General features: G+C 40.6%; 1 protein-coding gene and 1 long non-coding RNA gene across 4 annotated transcripts in view; one reads left to right on the forward strand and one right to left on the reverse strand.

Moving 5' to 3' along the window:
* The window catches only part of fam163ab (family with sequence similarity 163 member Ab), a 30,028-nt gene extending 13,891 nt beyond the window's left edge, over positions 1 to 16,137 (reverse strand). For 2 of the 3 annotated variants that reach the window (XM_084910472.1, XM_084910473.1), the window contains exon 1: positions 15,553 to 16,135. The gene's annotated coding sequence lies outside the window, so the exon portion shown is untranslated. Of the gene's footprint in view, positions 1 to 15,552 lie in introns of all 3 variants that reach the window. The other variant, XM_084910475.1, reaches the window with a different exon arrangement.
* Positions 5,277 to 9,069, forward strand: LOC146368957 (uncharacterized). Its single transcript, XR_014797427.1, has 3 exons — positions 5,277 to 5,548; positions 7,488 to 7,643; positions 8,063 to 9,069. It is a non-coding gene; the product is annotated as an uncharacterized LOC146368957 (long non-coding RNA).
* Positions 16,138 to 17,860: the final 1,723 nt, after the last annotated feature.

The following is a 17,860-nucleotide window of genomic DNA, read 5'->3' on the forward strand; positions in this document are numbered from 1 at the left end:
TCACTTGGCTCATGCGAACCCTTTAAGTGTGTGTGTGTGTGTGTGGGGGGGGGGGGGGGGGAGGGGGGGGGATATGTGTGTATTCACATCGTTTATGTTAATGAGAGTGTGGGGAGTGAGTTGGAGGGTGGGGTGGGGTGGGCTGCTTTTAACCATGTAAAGCACTTTGTGCTACATTTTTTTTGTATGAAAAGTGCTTTATAAATAAAGACTGATTGATTGATTGATTAAACTCTGTGTAAGTATTTTAGCAGTTTACAGCTACACGTTGTAGAGATGACAGCCTTCCAGCTGATAATGACTTCATTTCCAGGTGACCTTGAAAGCGTTGTTCAAACAGTGAGGAACCTACCGGAGTTCAACCAACCGTTCCCATCTTCTCTCTTAAGCTGCCGCAGCAGTTATGGACCAATAGGCAGAGATTGATGACAGTGGACATTTTAGTTCAATTACTTGATTTTGCTCGAGGTCATTTGGAGCAAAGAATGCAATGAATGTGAAGAACCACTCTCCAGAATGATCCCGTTGGCCCTATAAACCCACATGATCAATAAAGACAGTAAAACGACTTCGTTCCTGTGAAGATGGAGAGAGATAGGACAATAGAGAGTTGGAACAGTTTGAATTTTTTTCCTCCGTCCAATCTGGACCACGTTCTGATGCCCTATACGCTTCTGGCAGATTTATAACTAGTGTACATTATGCTGTTATGCAGCCCTCCGGGCTACTGTACTCAAGCCTGCCAGCTCCTGATTCAGCCTTTCTGCACACTTGGTGTGACTCAAGATGTGGTGAATACCTTTACTCACATTGCAAGTGAAAGATTTATTACACGCAGACTATGTGTAATTTCTATACATACATCAAATTCAATTTCCTCCCTCTTCATAGAGAATATCAGCAGTGCTGTGCTGGTTATGGCACTACCAGCTGACGTCCGATCGCTGCCCTTTAACTGCAATTACAACCACAGCTGCTGTGCTGATAGTAATATTACTATGACTGATAGCTCCAGGGCTGCTAATATTAGTGCTTGATGGCTAATACTGTCCATGAGAGACAAGAATTACCATTGTCTCTTATATGATCATTGCTTGTGCGGTCACACTAAACACGAGGAACGCGATGGTTAAATGTTTTCCCAAAATCTATTTTTTCAAATCAAGTCAGGGGCAAAGCAGACTGTCTGTGAGGGCTTTCTAGTGAGTCAATTAAAAACCGCAATGGGCACAAAGCCTGCCACAGAGAGCTCATAAACTACTGTAGAAGGTTTTGCTCAAACACACTTCATTTAATAAACAGTGATGATCACATCTCATGAGAAGCCGTCCAAAACAACTGGCAGATACTCTCATACTGATAATAAATGTTTGTAACATCTCTCTCAACTATACAAAAGCTTCTGGAGTGCCTGTTGGCAAGGCACTGGATATTTCAACTCTGGCAGTAGCAGGTTACCTTTACACCCAGGTTTAAAACATATAGCAGGAAGTTTAACCTCATGATAAACATTCCCAACATTTAAACACCACAGTGAGCTGAATGAAAACGAGCCGTTGTACACCCACCTTTAACGCACATATTGTTCCAATAAAAGATTTATGTAACTTATATCATTTTCCAGTATAACGTCACCAGATAACAGGACATCAGCTTATTTCTCTTTTAAACTTGTCTCCATATGTTTTCTTGTAACTGCTTCAACACTCCTCATACCAAGGCTCCCGGCCTGTGGCTGAGCTCTGGACAGCTTTAGCTTTAGCTGCTTTCTTTCTGTTAGCGTCTTTAAAATAAATTCATGTTCACCTGGATGATAATGGCTTAACTGTCTGATTACACATGTTGTCATAAATGTGGCAATTCCTCCAAATTTTACTTTGCTGAACTTTCTATCTGCCTCACTGATGATAAGAATCGGCCACAGACACATGCTAGCAACCTGCAGCTAAGTGACAGGTTAGCAACCTGCAGCTAAGTGACATGCTAGCAACCTGCAGCTAAGTGACATGCTAGCAACCTGCAGCTAAGTGACATGTTAGCAACCTGTAGCTAGCATGTGACTTATACAGTCACTAGTTTTCACGACTCTTTGCCCGAACCATCGTTGTGCATTGATGAAACAGACCATCTCATAACTGGACATAGGTGAGCCTGACCCCATCGAGCACAGAAAATCGGTCGGTTCTGGTCTCTGCTGCCTGATCATATTATCTAATACTCAGCTTCATTGACCTGCCATTATTATATCAAGTAGTAGGTAAATATGGGTGTTGCCAATAAGATAACTTAACAGAGCCTTCATTGATGTCATTACTACCCATTCTTTAATGTAAAACGGATGTCATTAATTAGCTCAGTTGTGCTTTTGTACATGTACTAAATGAAGCAATGAGATGTCTTCCAAATTACAATGCAGAACCTTCTGCAGTTCAATACTGTTAGCAGCTCTTGCATTTACTTTACTGAATAATAGTGTCCATTCACCTTTGGTGTGTTTTCCTGATTAGAAAAAGTGCAAATAGGAAATGGAACAGGGACTGATGCATGTTTTCATCCATGAGTTGGAAACAAAATGAAAAGCTTGTGGGTCAACTGAATATAAAGTCAAAATTCAATCACATTAAGATTCTTAACAAGCTGAAGCACTGAATTGCTGCATCTATACTTGGGGGAAGACCTCTACCCACAGAGCTACTGACTAACACACACTTCAAAGCTGAAGACTTGAATTGATTTTTTTGCTAATTTATATCCTGTTCTGACAGATTCACAGTGAAAAACTTGAGCAAGAAAAGGAGTTGACATTAACATGCATGCAGCTTTGAGTTGAGGTTTGAGGTTTACAGGGATTTCATTATAGCTGCTCAGCTCCTCCTCTGCTGTCCTGCGATATGCCAGCCTCCCTGCACATTTGGCAGCAGTGCAGCATCGCTGAATGCACATCCAGTATAGGGCAGTGAGCAGCCAGGGAAGCTGTAATTACTGTACCACTATTCTGCTGGTCAGCACAGCAGCCTCATAAAAGGAAATGAAATGTTCCAGCTTTAATCTTAGAGGGAGTAATGTACCACGAATATTGCATTAGCATACAGTCGCAAGGAAAAGTTGCAACAGATGCTCGAACAGATTGAGATCTGGAGAATTTGGAGGTCAGGTCAAAACTACAAACAGCGTCATGTTTCTCGAACCATTCCTGAGCAGTTTATTTGTTGTGTGCCGGGATGCATTATCCTGTTTAACAAGCCCACTGTAATTAGGGAATACCAATGCCACGAAGAAGGTAGGCGACTATTTTTACACAGCTTCTTTTCAACCCATAGTTTAACCTGCCTCCATGTCTTCTCCAGTTAAATGTGCTCCACTGTACATGTGTTACAAAAGAAAGTATGATTCGTATGATCAGGCTAAACAAATAGTTTGTGATGCCTTTACCTAAACGGTGTCTATACCTGGACATTTTTTGGTTGAAATAAGAAGAAATGTAAATGCTTCCCTCCAGCACAAATAAACACTTTGAAAGGCCTGGAGCAGTACTGCTCAAGAGCATTTAAACCTGCACAGTGCTGTAAGGCTGGACGATGAATACACAATAAGGCTTCACAAAGTATATCTGAACATATTATTTTGATGTCATAACCTTTGTGCAAACAAAAACAGAATCCGAGCAAATACTTTCATTTTACACCAGAGGATTCTAATACAAGCTCTGCTGTCCCATTAATCAACAGCTGTACACGTCTGGCTGCAGAGCTCCACCCACTGTGCCAAACAGGCATGGTGTCAACAAAATGAAATTCTTTGCTCGTATTACGTTTCAGCTCACGCAAACATTATGACATAAAAATCATTCCATAATGCATGTCTTGAATTTATCTAATAAGGTAAGACTTCTTTTCAAAATAACACTTCTGACTAAATTTGCCCAAATTTAGAAGAAAGTGTTTACCTTTTGGTGAGAACAATTACGTATGTCAACCTCAAAATCATTCACTTTAATAGAGATAAACTATCAGTGATGCCTTCATAGTTTTTATTTGGCTTGTGCTAAGTTCAGAGTTCTCATTTCCTTACTGTCCCGTCATTGCAGACTCAAAATCTAAGCGTGTCAGGCTACAAACCAGGCTAAACACTTTTATGGAAATGGCCATCAATCAGTCTATGAGCACTGTGCAAAGCCTGTGCCAACCTTCACTCCCTACAGTGCATTTCCCACTACTGTCAAAACAAACCCCAGTGAGAAAAATCCCTGGGTAAGTATGACTGTCAGTGCATTGATCAAAGCTATTTCAACACGTAGCCGTGAGACAAACTGAATGCATGACCTTCAGCTTGCAGGACGGTAACTGAATCCACTGTGCCATCCTGCCAACAGTCAGGCAGACTGAAGAGGAAATGCTTCCAGGACAAACAACCACTAAGCTCTCCTCTGGTCAGTTAGGCAGCGGCTCTCCGCTAATTGTTTTTGAGAGGGTCGCTCATGAGTTTGTCTCAAATGCATCAGGAAGCAAAGACACATCAATAATCAAAGTATCTTTATGCAGACACAAAATTCCAATCTGCAACAAAAGGTTTGTCTCCAATCATCGCAGCATTGAGCTGCTGTTTTCATCCCATCCATGCAATCATGGTGAGGCTTGAGAAACAGAGAAGCAGCTTGTGAGTGACACGATTCCTACTGACTCTTATTGTAGGCAGGAAGAAAGAGAGGAAAGAGAAAAGAGACCCCGCAGAAATCCAACAACTTTATCACCCAGTTCATCTTAAGAACATCAGTCTCTTCACGTGCATCAGTTTATTGAGATTAAAAGGTTTACAGACTTTGAAATAATGTGTTTTATTTGACATGGATTAATTTCAAGATTCATTTTGTGCAGCTCACCATGCTTTAGCCATGTCACGTTTTATTCATATTCAATATATATTTTACTGCAAATCTTCTGTGTTCTCAGTTCATATTGATACTATCTGCATCTGGTAAGCTGACCTTTCTCATCTTTACTAACCAATGCATATATATGCATGCTGAACTCTGGGCTGTGCCACAGCTCAGTGTGAGTAAGAGAAGCAGGAAAAACTGCTTACTGCAAGTATAAATGTTGGATGTGAGCTTCAAGCGGTGCTTGCGTAAGAGAACGGCTGCAGAATCAAAACTAATGCTGGGGAGCGGGTGGGCAGTGATGACAAAAAGATGTAATTTCAGGAAAGACATGTTTTAAAGAATAACAGTTCGAGTTGACTGTAAGATAAAGAGTTTCCTCTGTGCACTGAAAAAATGCAATAGGGTGGTTGTTGAATTTGCATAGAATTACTTCATATATCCAGCATGACTAATTTAAATTTCACATCTAAACATATTTTTGTCTTTTAATTTTCACATATTCTTTAAGAATATTCATTCTTTTAGAACAAATCATGTTGAAAAGAAACAAGTTAGTCGTGTTTTATCCTCAAGCTCCGCCCCCTGGAAAGGAAAAATCGGCTGCACTGTCCGCCATTTTTGTCTCTCGCTTTGGAAAATCTACTACCATCTGGAGTTTTACACTTGAAGGTAAATAAGATTTTAAAGCTAACACACCAGTGAGAAAGAGTGTAGACCCTTTATATATGTGGACTTTTACTGGGGTGTTGTTATTTTACAGGTATGTGGGCTGTTTATCGAAAACCATGAAAGGCTAATGTTAGGCTCCAGTTAGCTAATGGTAACCGAAATTATGCGATAAGAAAATTAGTAATTAACATATATAATGTGAGTTAATATTGTTTGTATATTCTTTCAGTCTAAATTAACAGACTATTACAAACTTGCATCGGTGTCTGTAGTAAGTGGTGGTACCTGCAGTGTCTTAACCATTAAACAAGCTAATGTTGGGCCGGGATATGACTAGTTTGTTGAAACATGTCTGCTGCCAATGTGACTGCTCACACACGGTAACATTACCAGCACATAGCCACAGCCGCTATAAACATGCTGAAAGGTCAATCTAGCTTCTGTAGTCAGCAGCTGGAAGACTCAACACAGACCCAAGATTCAGTGTAACGGTTATCTAAATGTTGTGTGTCCTGTTTGTAAGCCCAGAAAAAGAAATTAAATAAAATGACGACCTTGAGCTTCAAGCTAATGTAAGCGTAATGCTATAGCATAAAGCGACTAATGCAATGATGAGGTTGTTAAATTAGTAAAAATACAGTAAATATATCCAACATGAATCATTTATATTTTTGGTCTAAACATAATTAAGTCTCACGCCTTTCACTTGTTTTAGAAGGATGTTCAGTCTTTTAAAACCAGTCATGTCAAAATAACAGAAAATAGTTATGTTTTCTGTTGAAACTCCACCCCCCCAGGGTGTGTTCTGCGAGGGAAAATTCACTGTGGCGGTCCGCCATTTTTTGTCTTCGCTTAGTTTACGTTTGGTGCTGAGCTTTACTTTGTCGAGGTAAACTGAAAACTACATGTTTGAGAGGAAACGAAGAGAACATCCATTAGATGGGGAAGTTTTTCTCATGAATTGCTGTTGAGCGACATAATGGAAAAAACAAGTCATTCCTTAAGTTAACTAACGATAATGCTAGCTTAAGCTGCGGGACAATATTATGTGCATTAGCTTTTTTTCAGTGTGTGCCCAGTCACATTCGCTTGTTTTTTCTCAGTGAATACAGACTAACAAACTTGTGTCCATTTAGTTAACTGGTTGTACCTAAAATGTTTTAGTTAAACAGTTAAATAAGCTAGTTTGCCATGGGGTGGGCTCTGTGTGTGTGTGTTCGGGGGGTGTCTTCACTAAAGTCGGTTTATTTAGAGCATGACACCTATGCAGTACTCATTAGGAGAGGAAGTGCATGACGTGGGGCTTTATTTCATGTTCTGGGGCAGTGAATGTAATGTACTGATAACATGTTAAAGACACACAAAAACCCAACAAATTATTTTAACTGATTTATAGAGAGACTGAGAGGAGGGCTTAAAGAGATAAAAATAATGACGATAGAAATATGTTAAATTTATTTTTTCTGTATCGATATATGGTGCTTATCCCTGCTGAAGGGCAGATTGGTGTTGCTTCAGAACAATTCTCTAGCGCTGTTACGTAGAGGTGTTACAGTTAAGGTTTTAATAACATTATTTTATTTACTAGTGAAGATTTGCATATGTTATCTCACATTCTGTAAGGTAAATTTTCTGGAAAGGTCAAATTAACTAATTTAACTAAGTATTAATGAAAGACCTTGATGTGTATATGACAATAATAGATGTAGTTTCTGGGTCATTTGGCAGAACTGCAAAATGGCCAGAAGGAGGCAACTGCTGTGGTTGCAAACAGGCTTTGGGTGGTATGGAAGTAAGGGCAACTATGGAACTGCTCAGCAACATGGGACCCATAGCTAATAAATAGTAATATGACAAAAAAATAACAACTTTGTGTGGATGTAACCTTGTGAGATTTGAGATTTTGACAGCATTTTTATGTGACAACTTCTCTTTTTAGATAAATGCAGAGTTTAAGCGCATTACCACCATGCCACTGCAGTCCAGATTACTCTCGCAGATAGATGTGCTATCTGACAAACTAATAAAGGTCTTCAAAAGGCGAGGAGGACAAATAGGAAGAAGACTTAAGAACATTCTGGAGCCCACGGCCCAAGTAAGAAAAAAATTAATTTGTGTATACACTTTAGGGAAAATAATAATTTTAACAAAATGCTGCTTGTCACTCTATGCCAGGAGTATGTTGAAAATCACCTGGGATTTTCACAATTTACCATGGGTGCGTTTTTTTTTCTTCTTTTACCTGCATTAGAACTATGTGTGGAGTTCATAGTTGAACACCTCTCTATGCTCTGACAGTATTCTGCTTCTTTGCATGGAGATTTCACTTCATGCATTACCTTTTTGAGCATTCTGAGGACTCAAATCACATGCTGTAATGAATCCATTTTTGTTCACCTAATGTGTTAATGTTAACATTTTTTGGAATAGTGACACAGATTAAAATAAGATTTGGTATAATGTTCTTTGACCAGTGTTCTCTTTAATTAAATTTTGGAATTCTGCATTTTCTAGGCCACAGATGAAGCCATTATCCAACGATCTAATAAGGAAACAACCATGGAAATTTACATCATAAAGTCAAGAGATGCCAATGGCAGCCCTGAGGACATCGGGATAGTCCTTGAAGGCCAGAGAGTCTGGCAGGATTTGGATAACTATACCCTAGCAGCTGCAATGCTGTTTGGACTAATGTACACTTTGAACCTCACCTACCCACTGGAAAAGTATACCTTCGAGGTATTATAGAAACTGGTTATGGAGCTCAAAAGGAACAGCCTTTCAAAGAAGGCCCAGGTTTTCAGGACCAGACTGTACGATTGAACAGTTTTCCAGTTATGATGTGGGAACAACATGTTTACCTCTTCGAATATGTACCATCCTTTCTTTTAAGCCAGCACTGGTAAAGTTGCAGTACATAGTGAAACTTATTTTTCTGGCACTTTTCAACTTGGGGCCTTTATTACTGCAGTTTTCACTTTTCAAGCCATGGCTCTTTTAAAAAAAAATTCAAACTTTGAATGTCCATTTTTCTCAATGGAAATGGTGCCTTGCACCAATTTCACCAGTTTGCAATTTTTTTCCCAAGGTGCACCACTACAAACAGATTGCATCGTCTAGTATTAGTGATTGTGATGTTTAGTGATAGAAGCAAGCCAATACTAATCAGTTTAGGTCTCTTGGTTTTGTGCCTGTGGGTTATAATGTTATTTTAAGTCTCTTCTTTGTGTCATTTTAATAATTACACCCCTGTTGCCATATTACCTTATGGCTCTTACATTTAAAAAACTATTTTTTACATAAGCGCGATGTCATAAGGCCCCACAATGTTGAACTCAGCTTACAGAAGATAACTTTGAGGAATGTTGTGGAATGTTTTTCAAGAGATGCATTGTACAAATATGACTCATGTATATTTTGGAAGCCTGAATTGAAAGTCCATTGTTACAACTGTGTAGTATTTTCAAAAATACAGGTCATTGTTCAAAAATGTTTTGCTTATTTCTTTGATTGAAGAGAAAGTGTGCAGTACATACAGTAAGATCAGCCTTAATGTAGTTTTATTTATTGAACACTCAATTATATATTAGATTATATATATTAGAAATTTGTTATAAAATAAAATAAGCTTACCATAAAATAATCTTGTCAATATAACACATAGTAGTCCAATACAATTAACACAAAAAGTTCATGTCTGATAAACAAGTGGTTCCTATAAATATTTGACCGGAATGAAAAACATAACAACAACATAACAAAGTCATGTTCATGTTACCAGAAAAATGTGTGCAGGTATAACATAAAAAACTAAGGTTAACCAAACATAACTTAATTTCGTGCAACCGATTACAATAATTTTTTTACGTTTATCCCACTGATTATTTTTTTCAGTGTGGAGAACAGCTCAAGTCTTAAAACAGGAGGTACGGAGCTGAAGTAAGCAGTCAGTCATGGGCCACTTCATGAGTGGAAGCCTTGTTTTATTAGACGGGAGGATAGAGGTGCCTAGGGTAGGTGGTCTTATTGCCACGTTAACCTTTTTTCCTTTTACTTTTTAAGGACTGTGATCACGAAGAACTAAAATCTGTCCCAGGCTTTCAGAGGAAACGTCCACTTAAAACTAGCAAAAGGTCACATTTTGTGGGTTTGTGTTCCACAAATCCAGTGTGTGTACTAAACGTTTGTGAGCGTTCAGACGAGTGTATTTGTGTGCATTTGTTTCTCTAACTGAAGCATGAACTACAGATGAACTGCAGACAGCATTGGGGGGGAAAACAAGGTGGAGACATTCTCAGAAACTGGCCTTTCTCACATGTAGCACACAGCAGGAGATAATCCACTTCAGACACATTCTCAATGCTGGAAATATATTTAGTTTAGGTGAGGGTGTTGCCCAGAAGGAGTCTGGTGCAAGAGTCGGTGAATTCACTGGATTATTGCTCTGTTCTTAAATAGACATTACACAGAGTTTGCACAAGAAAGTTAAAAGACTGTTAAACCCTAAAACAAAGGGCCATCGTTAACCCTGTGGTTTAGAAAGAAGCACAAAGGACTTAGGGGAAAAATCTAAATACTGTTTGATCCGTATTAGAATTATTATTCTTTTCCCTGATTGCCAAGACTTTGGAGGGTGTGGTGGATGCAGTGGAGGAGCATGCAGGGGGCAGTTGTGACAGAAGAGGATGCTACACGTAGCTGGTTATTTGTGTGACGAGCCCCAAAGGGAGCAACATAAAGAACAAGAAGGTCGCACAGGGTTGGTTGACGTGCACCTCACAGGGTTATTTATAGAAGAGCCACAGGACAAGACTCGGCTGTCCATCTGCATCTAAAGGGCAAAGGTCACTGTTTGAGGATGCCAATGTTCACATTTTGGACAGAGAAGACAGATGGTTTGAAAGAGGAGTGAAAGAAGCCATCTATGTCCACTGTGAACGACCACTTTTGAACAGAGGGCGGGGCTTATGACACCAACTGTCTGCCATCTATAATCCAGTTTTGAGATCCTTCCCAGACGCCTTAACACCCACTTACGTCCTGGGCCATCTGACCTCAGGAAAGGCTTCACAATGAGTTCACCCAAACCTTGGCTGATTGTGACCTGCACCCGTGTTCACACCTTGACTCGTGTGATTATGTAGAGGATCAATAGGGGTCCATGACCCTCTTGGGGCGACACTCCCATTGGGCTTTATATCTGGGACTCTCCACCAGTTGCTCTTAGAACTGAAGAAGATTCTTGGATGAAACTTAAAGAAGTCCAGACGCTTTTCTTTCCAAGCTCCTCCGACTACGATGACCTGGAGGACTGAGAACCTTCACAGACTCACAAGGTTGAACATTTCAGTTCTCATGTGCATCTTTGGAAGATCCTTAAAAGTTCAAGTCCATCAATGAATGTGTGAAAACAAATGGTGCATAAATCTAAATGCCAAAGAGCTTCGTTCCCCTTTCCCCTGTCTTCCTGTGCAGGAGAGTCAGTCTGGTGTCATCTAGAAGTTGTATGCATGTGTCTTTGTGTGTGTGTGTTTTTGATGAGTCACCACAGATAAAGCAGCCAGCAGCGGTAGAGCTACATTAGCAGATAACAGCATCTCTCTTCCAGAGACCATCGGCTTTGCCAACAGCCCTTCTTCTCATTCGGTTCATCGTAACCCAGGGTACCTGCGCTTCAGGGCAAGGGGCGTTCACAACCCCGTGCTACAGCGTTTGGAAGTTAGCGTCACGAATGACCATCTAAAGCTGAATAACAGAATGTAGATCTCAAAACAGTGTGTTTGACAGGACAGGAGCATAAGGATGCCCACTTCCCTTAATGTCAGCATACTGTGTGTGAGCTATAATAGGAGTAAGATAGGAAAAAATACAAAATAAAAATATCTATCAAGTTCTATAGTTTAACGATGTACCAAGAACCAAATATTCCAAGGTAACATATCACTGTTAATCGTGTATCTAGCACTCAGGTGGAGGTGGGCAGCTTACAAATACATGAAGGAGTTTCTTTATGATCTTTTTGGCACATTTATAAGCTGAAAGTAGCTTTCAGACCCAGATCATGCTAGAAACCAGCCATCACTATAGATTCAAGTCTGTGTTCAAATCCTAGCTGGCAGCTAATAAAGAGGTGAAAACAAGCTGGTCTGACTGCGGTTAGATGCTAGAACTTAGCGTCCTGTCCTGCTCGTGCTGCACTGCAGCTCGGACGCGGCTCGCCTCGCCTTTCATGTGTGACTACAGTACGCTCAACTCTCAACTTTTATGGCAAGAAACATCAATACAGCAGCCACAAAGACCTTAAGGGGCGATGAATAATTCACGCAAGGCTCCTGAAACACTGAAACACTTTCCTCTTCCCCGTGTCGTCTGAGAATCTCTCCGCCAACCCCCAACAAACACACACACATCTACGGCAACTCAGACACACTCTTTCATGCATGTTGTCCCAGAAAATACACTCAGTGCAGTGTTAGCAGGAGGATGCAAGGACTTTACAACCAAAGGGAGGCTGAGTGCAGCACTGTGCCACAAGAAAGCAAGACAGTCAGAATCTCTGACACAGGCCTTCCCTGAGGCAACAATGACTGCGCTTTGATTTCAAAAAATACTCATTTGAATTCAAAACACCACAGGGCAGTTTGAGACTGTCATCATTTGGATGAGACACACTTATAATACACATTATGTCACACGCAGCGCCTACCGAGCTTCAGATGTTCATCTTGTGGGGACATGATGCAAGATTGTGGGACAAAATTCAACCACTAGATCACTGGATGATTTCTTTTTCAGCAGACTTTTAATGCATCTGCTTTGGCTGCATGATTTCAAATTGCAGGAACCATTATTAAAATGCTTGTACAAAAACATAAGTGTTTGTGTTAGGACAAGGATACAGTGTGGTGCTTCTGTCCCACCAACAGGCTTGAAGAGGTTAAATTGGCCAGCACAAGGTTAAATATTCCCAGCATTCCCGTATCCGCAGCAGAAACACGAGAAATCGAGTACATCGGGAGGATTCGTCGGGTTTTATAAGGCAAACTGTTTCCTAACTTCACTGAGGATGATCAAATATTTAGTCACATAGCCAGAGCAGGCAGTTACAGAGCAGCTTGGTACTGACAAATCAAATGTTGCTAGCAGCCAGTTGTCATTTCCCACAGTGTTTTGAAGTGTAGGCGCAGCGCACCATCGCACAGCCTTCGTGTTAAATACATTTTGTCTGTTGCTGCTGCGTTAGCTGTGACAGCGCTGACTGCAGACTCCTCTGGGAAATCAGCCCACTTCCTGTTGTATCACAGCCACTGGAGGTGAAGGAATTAAGACGTTTGTGTGTGTGTGGAAGCGGGAGGATATAGAGAGGCTGCTCTACAGATATTTCGTCAAGCTGTGTTTTCCAGCCAGTCTCCATGAGAAATGGGTCACACAAGGTTTTAATGTGGTGGAAATTAACGAACGAACATAAACGTAGAGGCGAAGGTTTTGTTTGGATGTTTGACGTGAACATATCCGCTCATGGATAAAACACCACCTATAACAAAGGCTAAGTCTGCAGTCAACACTGGACGTCAGTGCAGCAGCAGCTCTCTGAGGCTTTGTTTCCAAGACAAGAGCTGAACACCGTCACGTAGCAGCTTCCCAACAAAGTCACTGGTCAGTGAAAGCAGACGTGTAAAACATGAGGCCCGAGGCCCGGAATCAGACCGCCAAAGACACCAATCTGGCCCACTGGATGGCTTTGGAAAATGTGAAGAGGAGCTTTTAACTGCATTTCCTACTGATAAAGACCTCCCCATGGCTGCTCATACACCAATGCAAATAAGTAATAGATACAATGACAGAAGAAATAGGGTTTTTTTCTCATATTCTACTTTATGATTTATCAGTGGGTTCAAAATAAAAACAAGCAAAAAGAAAAAAAATTGTCTCACTTGAAAAAAAAGATCTACTTTAGAATAATATATATTTATATTAACATATTATTGCACTAACTGAAGTTTTTCTCTAAATTTACACATTTATTTCTTACTATTTCAGCCCAAAGCAGCATTTCTTTCTCATGTAGGAAAACTGCTGATATTGTGCTTTATTTAGGGCTTTATATTAAACGTATTTACGCAGATGAAAACAGGGATTTCACTGGTCCGGCCCGCTTCAGATCGAAGCCATCAAAGGGCCCAAAGTGTAAAATGAGTTTGACATCTCTGATTTAGGCGTTTTGAACATGTCAACTTTAATCTAAAGAAAAGACGGTTAAATATATTTCTTCTTTCTCGGACAGCAAAGTAACTGCTGCATGTGCAAATGAGGCAGCAGCACAAACACGTTACACATGTTGGTCGCACACAGTGTCACTACATATACGCTACTGTATATGAACAGTGTTTCCACAGAAATACTGTATAAACGACTGACGTAGCCACCAAAACACCACCTGGTGCTTAGTAAAGAGCTTTTGCGATGCCTGAAACTGAGCTTTGGGCCATCGCCACCTTGGTGTTTTGAAACCGGATACGACAGGCGAAGCACATATTTGACTGTGAAGTCAACGCCATGCGTTAAGACGTTGAGGTTAAAAGTTGACTGAGATGGCGCCGCCCTAGTGGCAGCCTGCCGTAGCAGCTCCCGATCGCCGTAATGTTCTTTTTAATCTTTTATATTTATACCTATATCTTTATATTTATCTGTTTATCTTAATATGCATCTATCAATGTCTCTGTTTCTACACTCATTTTATACGAGTACTTGATGTTTGTTGTATGTTTGCTGCTAGGGCAACTAAATTTCCCTCTGGGATTGATAAAGTTTCTCTGGTAAAAAGTTGCCTGCATAGTCCCCATTATTCACTCTAATAGTGACCATAATTTAAACGTCCACATGACCTGAAGCTAGAGGTCATTAAGTCATCAGGAAAATCTTTACTGAGGAGCAGTCGAGTCAAGCACATTATCGTATAGATTTGTCTACAACTGAATGTTTTTGTCTCACAGAAGTCGCCCCCTGTTGAGCGATGAAAAGAATGCAGGTCCTTGGTGTCACTTTTCAGACTCTGAAGCAGCATCCATCGTTCATACAGTCTGTGTTGTGAGGAGGATTATGTTTTTGCATACGTGTGTATGCAAGCGAAAGAAGGCTAATAAACTAATAAACGACACTACATAACAGAGCCATAACCAGCTTCGTCATCCTGCAGCCTCCATGAGCAACAGCGAGCACCATCAGTTCTCCAAATTCTTCAGGTTCTGATCAGGCGAACACAAAAAAACAACCTCGAAACCAAAACAAAGCGAGCACGTTTTTTCTTTGAAACTTTGCTTTGGTAGCAGGACTCTGAGGATTGACTTCCTTTGGATACAGCCTCAAGTGGCCATTTAGGTAAGAGCAGTTATTTGTGATGGATAAATATTTTTCTTCTTTCAGTCCAAAATTCTGCGTCGTATTTTGCAACTTGATTGTACAATGTGACCATTAAATGGTTGTATCTGTGTCACGTTTTGCATGTGGTACAGTGAAGGACTTTGGGGGGATCCCTCTCCGGGGGCCAAACTGAACTTCAGACCCCAGCAGTGACTCTCAGGAACCTTACCTCGTTTCCCCCATCTGTTCAAAAAACACTAACCCCAAGCAGTGAAGTAGCCATCACTGCCTTCATCTACACATCACTGTTTAATTAATTTCATTTAATGAACTGCCAGCAGGCGATCACAGTAGAATCAAAATGGCAAACACCTCCAGCTGAGCTTCTCCACCCTCACTTTATCTCCACTGCCCACATTTCACGATGCATAAAAGTGAAAAAATAGCCTCAATTAGACCTTCTTTGCCAGGTAATGTGACATTTTCATAAACCTAACAGAATAGTGACCCTTCTGAACCCCAATCATTCTAATCACAAACTAAAACCTCTGATTAAAAATAAATAAATGGATTTTAAATAAATCTATATTTTTGTTTTAAACGTCTTGCTTTGTGCTTACAGTTTCAATTTCAACCACACATACCTGATCTAATTACATGGTCCGCTCGTCAATCTTGGGCCAATCTTGTGGACACTGACCATGAAAAATCCACCAGCATCCTTATCGCAGCAAGAGGAAGACAGAGAAACGCTGTACATGGGACTGCGGCGGAAGTTCTCCGAGGATGAGCCGGAGTCCAGAGCGCGTACAGCCGCCAGGGAAACTAAACACCAGCGGTGTGGAAACCCCAGATTAGAGGTCAAATGCACGGCTGTGAACACAGCCAGAACCGGAGGACACTGAAAAATGGAGCATACTGACGGCGCGGCAACCGGAGGAAACAAACCGATAAGGACGAGGACAACTCCGAGATGAGCGCTTTTTACGCGCATGTAGTGTGTGAAAACGCGTTCACCTCCATTCACAGCGGCGTTATTCTCGGGACTCCAAGAGAGAAAGCAAGCGGCAGGAAGCTTGAAATCACGGAATTTAAACCGGACACATCCAACAAGTGCGGGACGCGAAGGCGAAATGACGCTGCTGGGCGGACTGGGGAGCGATGGGAGGAGAGGAGTCGCCCCACATCACGCAGAACCTCCCTTAAAAAGAAGGCGTGATGTAGTGGGCCTACAGTTCAGAGGAATGCCAAAAATATATTTATATATGAGCCGGAATATTACCGTCGAGGTTCCACTTAACTCGATGCCAGTAAAAATGAAGTGGGATGTTTCTGAACTCTGTTTAATCACCGCATAAACTTATAGCGTGCACCATATTCAAAATATTAGTACTGTATCATATTACTGTATGAGTATCACAGTGCTGTATGATAGCAGTAGAATTCAACATGCTGATATAGTAGAAGAAAGAAAGTTAAATGATAAATATAATAACACCAAAAATAATATGTAGTCATCATTATATAGATGAGGACATATCGACGCTTTCAGCCATACTCATCACCCATAAACTCCTTTAGACTCAACAATACAACCTGGATGTTACCCTGAACGCTGGTTCAGAATGTTCCCATTATAAACGAAGGCTGGGTAATGCTACAGTAGAGCCCCCATACACAGACCATTGAGCCACAGTAATTGATTTGCCCTCAATCACTGTTCCTTTAATCTACTTACTGTTGCAGCCAAGTCAACGCCAATATTGACGGAGAGGGAAGGCCTGGCTGACTAAAAAGGGATGTGCAACAAAATTGAGACACACAGATTAATGCAAGTGAATCCAAGAAGAGCAGGGCAGCGGAAGCTGGGCAGTCTTGCTCCAGGCTCTCAAACTACAGAGGACAAAAACTGCCAAAATCACAAAGCAATAAATGATTAAAATGCATAAAAAATAAAGGCAAGGCAAGGCAAGTTTATTTATATGGCACAATTCAACTGCAAGGTGATCCAAAGTGCTTTACAGAGACATTAAAAATCAGAAACAAATAAAAAGCAGGATTTAAAATGGGAAAAAAAGAGTAAGTTTTAAAATTTAAGCTTAAAAGTAAAACAGTGCAGATTTGGTGCTTTATTCAAATGCACCTGAGAACAGGTGAGTCTTCAACCTGGATTTAAATAAACTGAGTGTTTCAGCTGATCCGAGGCTTAATAAATAATAAATAAAGTTTGCATTAAAAAGGTTATGTAATATAATATGACTTCCAGCTAAGCTAAGGGACTAGTCCATACATCACCAAATGGCTGACCTCGGTCCGGATCCGGACCAAGTGCTGGATCTGTCTGGAACGTTAATCAGTGCCAGAAAAAAATTCCCCATGATACATAAACCCAGAGCTCTGTTTTATCAGTACGGCGTAAAACAGTGGGCGCAGGTAAACCAGTCCTTACGGTAATCGCCTACTGTTTATGGAGTTAGGCAGAAAAGTCAATCAGACATAGCGTACTGCAGACACAACATAGATTCAAGCTCCTCACGCAGCAGTCACATGATCATTTATCCCACTGAGGGATAGTGGGCACTCGTTTTAAAAAGGGCCCGTTTCTCCAGTTGCAGATGTGATTTGTTTCTTGAAAAGCTGGCCTCAAATTCCTCTTTAATTGTTTGAAGAAACAATTAGGAAAGGAAAGAAGAAAATATGAAGAGAAACGAGACACTTTTTTGGAATAAGCACTTTTGATTGTATTATTATGAAGAAGAATATGTTTATTATTTGTAATGAAGGCCTGAAGTTCACTCTGTTAGCCATATGTGTCTTAATGTGAACAAAAAATAAATATCACTGTGATGAAGTGGAAATATACAACGATGATTAGATTGACATGGGATGAAATAGACGCGAGATCTGGATCTTGTTGTGAACGAAATCTTAGTAATCGAACCTACTGGGATG

The sequence above is a fragment of the Perissodus microlepis genome, chromosome 17 (assembly GCF_051167445.1).
Source record: "Perissodus microlepis isolate ML-2025 ecotype Zambia chromosome 17, ASM5116744v1, whole genome shotgun sequence".
Lineage (NCBI taxonomy): Eukaryota > Metazoa > Chordata > Actinopteri > Cichliformes > Cichlidae > Perissodus > Perissodus microlepis.